Raw genomic sequence first — 8,618 nt, 5'->3', positions numbered from 1 at the left:
TGAGGGCAATCCATTTTCTCCACCATATTTATTGAGTCAAATGCTGACCTAACATCTAGAAAGTCAGCAAGCCTTGTTTTACCTCACTGATATAGATTAGATATTTCAAGACCAATTTGAGCCAATACATGATTAATAACTTATGCATTATTTCTTATAAAATCTATATAGCTTTTAACTCTTATTTTTCTTCTGCAAGGGATGCATATTTTCTTGAGTTTAACTAAGAGGATCATGGCATAAATTTTAGCTACAATATCTGCTAGTCCATTTAGTCTATAATTGAGGTAAAGCATTGAGTTTGTTGCTAATATGGAGAAAAGCAGCTTTTGAATTCCATGGAGAAGACATGATTGAATCTGTTGCTCACCCACCATCACCCACCACTTTCTTTTACTAGGTGGAGAAAAACACACACAAACCTGTGGGACTTTGTAGGTGCCTCCTATTGTTGACATCTGGATGGAGATTTCCCTTCTAGCTATATCAAGAAGAGCCAGAAGGTTCTCCTTCCTTCCACAGCCATAGTTGGGGACATTGGCTTCTCCAGTGGAGAGAATGTCCAGCAAGGCATCTGAAGTGCGGAAAGTACTCATATAGTTATCATGGATATTGTAGCCCAGTGTGAGGTTGTGCAGGAGCTGGGACTTCTTATTGATCAATTGAATGTTGAAAATTAATATTAAGCCATGTAGAAAATCATACATATCCCTATATTAAAAAATGTCATTATAATCAACAGCAACAACATATACTTCTTTCAATATATAATCCTCTACAAGCCTACTGAGCCTTAAGCCAACATTGAACCAAAAGAAATGATCAGTTACACAAATATAGAAATTGGTTGAGGTAGGGCAACTACAACTGATTCCACCACTACGTCAAATAAAATTCCTTATTCCAGTGATAAAGATTGAACAGAGAGAGGAAAATTATCTGCAACCCTTTCATGTTTTTTCAGCCTTTTTGGATTTGAGTCTCTTTCACAAAATCAGATAAAAGAGAAGCCGTGGAAATCAAAATCATTCAGGAAATTAGACATATCACCCAATATAGGAATAAATGGGGGTGGGGTAGAAAAAAGGAGAGTGTTAGAATGGAGGGAGTGCAACTCCATCACCCTGAATGACTTACAGATCACGGAAAACAAACTGAAGAGAAGGAGCCACATTGAAAAGCAACTTTGTATGCAATGTTTCCTTTCCAGTGATGACTATACCAATGAGATGGTCTCCTGGGCTGTAAAAGCTCTGTAGTTGTTTTCCATCCTGGTGCTCCCAACTCAGCGGGCATTTCCTTCTCAGCTTCCCAGAGACTGGATGGAACAAAAACAGCACCAGAAGCAGAAGCAGGAGATCCATAATCCATGGGGTGACTCAATCAAGCTCCTTCTTCTAAAGAAGAATTAGAAGAATTCAGAGGAGTCTCAGAAGGTGGAATATGAGCCAGTTGCTTCCCTGATTGAAACACAGCTTCACTTGGAAAGGAGAGAGACGTACATGCAAGAGCACAGACACTGCCTGTCCCCAAACTCCATATTTCTCTGCTCAAAGTCTCTCCTGGAGGATTCAGCCAAAGAGCAGAGCTGAAACTTTGAACTTATTTCTCCCTCTCAGGAGAGATCCCTGGATAATTCAACTTCGGGGGGATTCGTTGGAGAGAAATGAAAGGGAAATAATCCCCATATGGCACATAATGGCAGGGGCAGGGATGGAATTAAATCGGTCATTTAGAATTGAGAGGTTTGGGAGCTCCATGCTTGAAACTCATCCCGGACGGAATACACGGCACCTGTGGCTGAAGAAACAAATAAATCTGAGATTTGTTGGCATAAAGACAAAATCCCAGGGGCCAGTTAATGCTAGAGCATCTCACAGATCTGAAATAGCTGCCTGCTGAGTTAAAGCCAACATGTATTTAACTTTACTCTGAACATTAAAGCTCAAAGGCCCCACACAAAAGGGCTGATGCAACTTTAGTGAAAAACAAGTTACCAGAACTTTGCAGAGTTAAAAAAAGCTTTCTCTCTCTCATATATATACACACAAAAGGGCTGATGCAACTTTAATGAACTTTAAACTTTTAAAAAACTTTGCAGATTTTTTTAAAAAAACTCTCTCTCTGTCTCTCACATACACACATACACACAAACACACAGACACAAACAAACAGAGACATGCACAAGAAAACAGAGAGGTTAGAAAAAAACTGGCTAGCTTAGCAACCTGAAGATGAATTCCACAGTCAGCAGACAGGGACCTTCCTCCCCTGGGCCTTTCCATTCTTTAGCTGTCCTTTCTCGCTGCCTATAGGGGGCAGTCTGGGCTCTGGCCTTTAAATCCTAACTGGCCTCCTCAGGCAGTGAGCTGGACAACTAAAGCTGGCAAAGACCCATCGGATTATTTTTTAGGCCTGTTCTCACAAGGCTTTTTGAACATTTTTATTTGAAGGTATATAAATATTAGAAATGCGCAGATGTGGTCACATGTAACACTACATTACCCAGAGTGCAATTTCACTACATTTCCCCTAATGAAAATGTCCTAAAGAAAAATGTCTCAATACAATCTGACTATTTCTGCCTGTGGTGACTGTTTGGAGTTCAAGGATGGCCACAGATTGGGGAGAAGGGAGGCCTTTCCCCCTTCCTGCCTCCGCCCCCCCCCCCCTCTGGGAAGCATCTTGAAGGGCTTTGGGCCTGTTGTGGCCCGTGAGGAAAAGGCCTTTCCGTCTAGAGGCGCCTTGGGGGCATCAATACAGGCAGCCCTCAACTGACAACGGTTCCCTCAGAGACCGTTTGTAGAAAGAAGGGACACAGGACCATTTCCCACCCTTATGACCCTTGCAGCATCCCCAGGGCCACCTGATTGACATTCCAAGGCTTTGTGGCTGACCCACATTTGTGATGGTCACAGTGTCTGGGAGTCACATGATCCCCTTTTGGGACCTCCTGATAAGCAAAGTCAATGGGGAAGCATGATTCTCTTCACATCCCATGTGAGTCACTCAACAACCACAGTGATTCACTCAACAACTGTGGCAGGATAGGTTGTACAATAGGGCAAAATTCACTTAACAACGGTCTCGCTTAGCAACAGATAATTTGGGCTCCACTGTGGTTGCAAATCAAGGACCTCCTTCATGGTGGACATAGAAAGTCTGCAGAGATGTTTCTGAGATGCAAATTTAAAAAATCAAAGCAAAATAAATCACTTTTCCCTCCACCTTTAATACAACAAGTAAGCTATTCAATTCAACTGAAAATCTATTTGAAAAATTTTAGGTGGAAAAATAACAATCAAAAAGTAGACGAATGTGGCCGTGCAAACATTTCCTGATCTGTCAGTTTCCCTGAGCATTTCTAATCTACCTGATAAATGTTTGCACCTTTTTTCCTGTAAGGAGAAGCTTCTGATTGTCATAGCAGAAATAGCAATATTGGATTATTATATGCACAACTTCACACAAATACAGGAAATTATATTTAATATTATTTAATCTAAAAGTTTCAAGTAAAAAAGCCCAAAGTCTAATTTCTCTCTGTTCTTCATAATTGACAGGAATGCAACAGAAAAATCTCCAACTAATTGCACAAAAGGAAACGCTCTGGAAAAATTTGGAACAAAGACTGAGAACTTTTAGATAGCAACTCTGCTTTTTCTTCCAGAATTTCATATTCAATTCTCAACAGTGCCTGCCCCGCCGAACAAATATTCTATAATGTTCATGGTTTGACATAACATGAGTTTTTATTGATTAGCTCTTGGGCCATATCAAATTGCAAAGTTCCAGAAACAAATTATTATTAAAATTTGATAAAACAATCTGAAATTGAATTTAATATAATACAATTGAAAATGAAATTGGAATACAATATGGTTTAAAATGAAGTTGGAATAGAATACATTCTAAAATTAAATTGAACAAAATATAATAATTTAAGATATAGATAAGATATGATAAAATTATAATTTGACATTTACATAAATAAATAGAGAACTATTGCAACCATCCAGTGAGAGCCCACGAAAGTTCCCTGGAGACCCTGGAAAGTGACATTGTTCGTCTTTGGGGTCTGTCCATGGTTTGGCCTCTGCGTTCACCAGAACAGCCAACTGAACATGAGGAGGTGGCCTCCATCACTGTGGAACCTCCATACAGGAATCCATCAATTCCCACATCAGCATAATTGCTGAAAGACGATGCCAGACCTTCAGCCCTGGTCAACAATGTGATGGTTGCTGTAATTTGTCCTTGGGCAAAAGAATCATAGATTGAACATTTTAATAATAATGAAATTATTATTTCAAGCTCAAACTCAACCCAGACAAAACCAAGTGACTGTGGGCATTTTTTCCTATTCAATCTGTCCAATCATCGTCCTGGGGGCAGTAACCTTAACCACCTCAGATAGGGTCTTGGTTATTGCAAGGCGCTCTACATGGGGCTACCCTTGAAAGGTGTTCAGAGACTCCCCCCTTTGTGTTTCTTCTCTGTTTTTGTTTTGAAATAAAAAATGTTAATTAAAAAAGAAAGAAAAGTGTTCGGAGACTCCAAGTGGTCCAGAAGGCAGCCGCACGAGGTACATCCACACAACACCTATACTCTGCGAGGTGCACTGGCTCCCTATTAGTCTCGGGGCACAATTCAAGTCATTGGTTATCACCTATGAAGCCCTACATGGCTCAGGGCCAGATTATTTACCAGACCATCTCCTGCCACATACCTCCCAGAGACCAATTAGAGCACACAGAGTCGGCCTCCTCCAGGGCCCATCAGCTAAACAATGCAGGCCAGCAGGACCCAACTCCCCTCCCCCAAGGTCCATATGGCCCCCACTCTGTTGGCTTTCCATAAGGCCGTGAAGACCTGGCTATGCCGGAAGGCCTGGGGGCTTTAAAATAACCACTAGCTTGTACATGTGTCTGAATTGGTATGAATGACTAGTATGTATGCTATTGAATTGTCTTTAGTTTTAATTAGGAGTTTAGAAATTAGGGGTTTTTTTGTTGACTTCTTTTTATTGTTGCTGTTAATTGTAATTTTATACTGTTGTAAACCACCTTGAATCCTTTGGGATTGGGAGGCATAGAAGTCTAATTAATTAATTAATTAATTAATTAATTAATTAATTAATTAATTAATTAATTAATTAATTAATCAATCAATTAATTGCCAAGGGAAGCTCAGGCACAAGACCCAAGGTGCAGCCTAAAAGAAAGGCTCTTCCACTTCATCCCTTCCTTGTTCAGGGATGGAAGAGACTCCGAAAGCCCCATCCCTCTTTGGGGCCTCTTCAGCGCAGATCCTAAAGGGGCTTTTCAAAATACAGCCGGGATTTCTTAGCATTTTTTTCCTTGAAAATGTTTCGCTTCCCATACCAGAAGCTTCTTCGGTTCTGACTGAATGGTAGGGAATGGAAGGATTTATCCCCTTTGCAGTCGTTTGGTAGTAAGCATTGTGAAGGTCAGCCGTGAGCTCTCTGAGAGGTCTTGAGGCCTCTGGAGGTTTATCTGCACCTTCAGGGTCACCTGAATCAGAGGGTGAATATGGGGCAGGGGGACCTCCTTGGAACTGGGGAGACTGTCTTGGGAGAGAGCAAAGTCCACACTCTGGACAGAGGAGACCCCTGGTTGGAAAGAGGGCTCAAAGAGGCCACCTGCCTTACAAGAAACAGCCCTCTCTCAACAGAGGGGGGGATACGGACCCCCCTCCTTCTCCTGTCTTCTACAGTCCTGAGGACAAGAGGTTTTGGGGGACAGCCCAGTCTGTGTGCAAGGAATTGGCCGGGTCTCTGCAGGTTTCCAGAACTGAGATGATAGATCCCAGCCTGGCCTGCTTTCTGCCTCCATCCTCTAATGCAGAATGCGGGAGGGGGCCGGATGCACCGTGGGGAGGCAGGGGCGGCCGTGGCTCCCTTCCCTTCTACTGCTGGTGCCTCCCCAACCCTGCACCCACCCATCCGCAGGCTGGCAGGGGGATGGGGAGTGCGCGCCCATGGAAAAGGGTGCGCGAGGGGGGCATTTTGGGGTGCGCGCAGCTTACGGAGAACACTGCTTATGATCCTTGTAGCATCCCATGATCCTTTGATCAAAATTCAGACGCTTGGCAAATGGTTCAGACTTATGACCCCTGCTGTGTCCCAAGGTCATGGGATCCCTTTTTACAACCTTCCCACAAGCAAATTCAGCAGGGAAGCCAGATTTGTTTAACAATCATGTTACAAACTTAATAACTCTGGTGAGAAAGATTGTAAATATCTCCTCTAACAACAGAAATATTGGGTTCAGTTGTGGTCAGAAGTCGAGGACTCCCACTAACTGCTTTTTTCCTGCCATGTCCTGGTGTCTGATCTTTATCCTCCCAGCTATGAACTCAGCTTAAAGTATCCTCTGATTTCCCTCTTCTCTTGATGGGTCTCCTTCCTTCCTTCCTTCCTTCCTTCCTTCCTTCCTTCCTTCCCTCCTTCCTTCCTTCCTCCTCCCCTGTGGTTGACAGTGTCAATGGGGGAGGGGGGTCTGGCAGCCCATGTTAATTTCTCAAACTGATGCCCTCCCCATTCATTCCTTCCAAGGTCCTTCTGGCTGGAGGGAAAGAGAGGAGCCAACACCTGACTTTTCCAGAGGTGTCCGTGGATGGAAGCCTCCCTGGGGCTTTCTCTCCCCCTTGACAAGCTCCTCTTCAATCTTGGCCTGAAGAACCAACTGGGGCTTCTTCTCTGCCTGGAACTCTGTTCTATTCTGCCTTTGTTTCTGTTGCTTTTATAATGTTCATGTTTTCACAGTTTGCAGCAATTTTTCTGTACTTTGGTTCACATAATCATTCAAAGTTCACTTGTCTTCTTCTACAGTTTGATGGATTTGCAATAGCCCTCTGCCTCCTATTTTTCTTGGCAGGTGTAACTTGTCTATGTCACTTCATGGATGTAAAGCATGTTACATATTCAAAAGTTTGCGTGTTTTCCGGTCTGTTTGACATCTAATCCTCACTAAGGCATCAAAATCATTGAACGGAATCAGCTTCTTCTTCTGTTCACACCCAGATGTGAGGTAACTAATCACTCTCTAACTCTAATATCTCCTCCCTCTTTCTAAGCATCTCTGATAACGTCTAAAATGTGGATCCATCCACCTATCATCTCCCCCATTTGATTCATCCAAACTCATGTCTATGTCATTAGCTCCAGGGTCACCATTAATATTGCCATCTGTCGCTAAATCAGGTAAATTTACAATCTCTAAATCACCCCCCTCCTCCGAGTCTGAGCATACTTTAGGCTGAAAGGGCGTAGACAAAACAATGACCAGTGGACTAATTTAGCAACTCGAAGATGTCTAGCTTTGTAATCAGTTTGCATGATATTGCTGCACTCACCTATTAAGTGTGAAACAGTTTCAACTTTGTCATTGCAAACCTGTCAGTTTGGATTGTCAGTGGATTTCTTCATGGCATTAATTTGTAGTGTTTGTTCTTGAGCAGCGAATATTAAACCTTCTGTTTCTTTCTTGATGGTTCCCATCTTAAGCCATGCTCATGTAAGGTAGTCATCACATTTTTTTCAAGTGCTGGTTTTCCATCTATTTAATCTGACAACCAGCTCTTTTTCCTTATATTCTGCCTTTCTTTCTGTTGTTTTTATAATGTTCTCTGTTTTCACAGCTTGCAGCATTTTTATGTACTTTGGTTCACACAATCATTCACACTTCATTTTTCTCCTACCTTGGTGCTTTTGGATTAGGACTATGAAACTTGCAAAAAAATTTCTCAGATTAATGTGGGATACCAGAATTGGGGATTCCTACAATGTAAGATGGCTGAGTGTTCAATCCTATGTGGTGAAATTAGTAAAGGGCTACCACAATTTTTACTACCACACTGTGGGCGTGGTTTATGCAGGACGCTCTGCATTTTATTTCAACATCTTTCAGTGCAAATTGGGTGGAGCTCCATTTTTACTACCCCACTGCGTTCCCCGCTGTCCGGGCAGTAGCCCAACCATGGGTGAGATGGAGGGAAGTGAAAGAGGGGAAATGCCTGTTCCATGTTGGGCAAAGCCATAAATCTCCACCTTCTGCTTGTGGGAGAACCAGAGGTATTTGTGTGGTCACTGCGCATTTTGGACTGACCTTCATTTCATCCATCAGAGCTTTTCTTATCTCCTTAAAATGGAAGTTGCAAAGGGGTTCCATTCACTATTGGGAGCCATTTTGCGACCTAAACATTGATTCCCAATTGATCAGCAATCCGTGTGGTTGGAGAGCAGAACAGTTTCCATGGGAGCCTCTTCCATAAATCTATATGTTCCCACGAGTGGTGAGATTCAACCAGTTTGCACCACTGGTTATTAATTTTCTGAGCAGTTTGACCAACTGGTCATTAGAAGAAATTATTAGTGCAGGTTGTTAAATTACTTGAATCTCATCACTGATTCCCACCCTTATTCACCCCCTTCTTGGACCTGGATGAATATTATGGAGCACTGAACTCTTGTGACCTGCCTTTAGACAGGATCCCTTCAATCTCCTTCTGGGAAGTGTCTCCAGGTCCTTTTTCTCTGGACATCTTCTCCAGCCCTTCACAGCCAAGACAAGCTTGGAAGAGGAGCAGAAAAAATG

This window comes from Erythrolamprus reginae, chromosome 10 (assembly GCF_031021105.1).
Source record: "Erythrolamprus reginae isolate rEryReg1 chromosome 10, rEryReg1.hap1, whole genome shotgun sequence".
In the NCBI taxonomy this organism is placed as follows: Eukaryota; Metazoa; Chordata; class Lepidosauria; order Squamata; family Dipsadidae; genus Erythrolamprus; species Erythrolamprus reginae.
Note: the sequence above shows the minus strand (reverse complement) of the source record.